Below are 1,110 nucleotides of genomic sequence, written 5' to 3'. Positions count from 1 at the left end.
AAACACCAGGGACCCCTGCTCTAATGTCTCCTGATTAACACGATGGAATGCTTTAAAGCATCAATGAAGCACATTATATTTCTCTAAAATGTCCTTTAGTGCAAAAATACATAAATCAGTGCCATGCTTTCTTTAAAAACCAAATATTGGTTATAGGTAGACAGGACGTACCTCTCAAGTCTCCACAGTAGAACTGTCTCCAGCACTTTGGACATAACACTGGCCACAGCTATTGGCCTGTAATTATCTGAGCTTTATCTTTAATAACTGGAACCAGCAAACAGAGAGCAGAGACTCAGGTAACGCTCCATGAACAGAAGAACCTGTGTAGCACATCGCCACCAGAGGACACAGTTTCTGACTGGCATGTTTAAGATGTTCAGCTGTAATACTGTCCAGACCACAGGCCGTATTATCTCTTATCTTCAATGTTACTTCATGGACGTCAGCAGAAGTGACAACAACATCATCATTAAACTCTACATGATCCACTACAAACATTACTTTTTACACTTTAACAGTTCATAATATTGTTTCTGCCATAACTGTGAAATGTCATCAGGACCGCTCACAGCGTCCATATTAGATGGAAGTCATTAACATCACATAACATTATTGTTTTGCAGCTTCCATGCCAGGGAATCTGACCTCATGGTGTTTTCATTTCTTTTAATATAGTAAAGTGCGTATGTAAATCTAGCATTAGTGCATTTCTTATCTTCAAACAAGGGGCCATGCCTGCGTTTGACTGACTCAGCCCATTTTTTTAACAGCATTTGGGGCCTCTGCATGGAGCTCTTCCACATGATCCTTCCAACCTGGCTTAGCATTGCACACTTTTGTCCTATGTTTAAACCGAGGCCTGCTGGAGATACGGAGAGACTCCACAATAGCCTCATACAGGGACATGGATCCTTACAGTGTTTATTCTTACAGTTCATATCCCCACACAATGAGGCCTCTTTTGGGACCTTAATGTTACCCAACAAAGCATCAGAATGACTGAAATATTCATTAAGATCTTTCTTAGACCATTTTGACCACTTTATTTTCCTTACATCAATCCACAGGCCTGTGTCCAACACCATGAGAAAGGGTGTATGGTCCGTA

This window comes from Sander vitreus, chromosome 17 (assembly GCF_031162955.1).
Source record: "Sander vitreus isolate 19-12246 chromosome 17, sanVit1, whole genome shotgun sequence".
NCBI classification, from domain to species: Eukaryota; Metazoa; Chordata; class Actinopteri; order Perciformes; family Percidae; genus Sander; species Sander vitreus.
The sequence above is the reverse complement of the archived record's forward strand: the minus strand, read 5'-3'. Positions refer to the sequence as shown.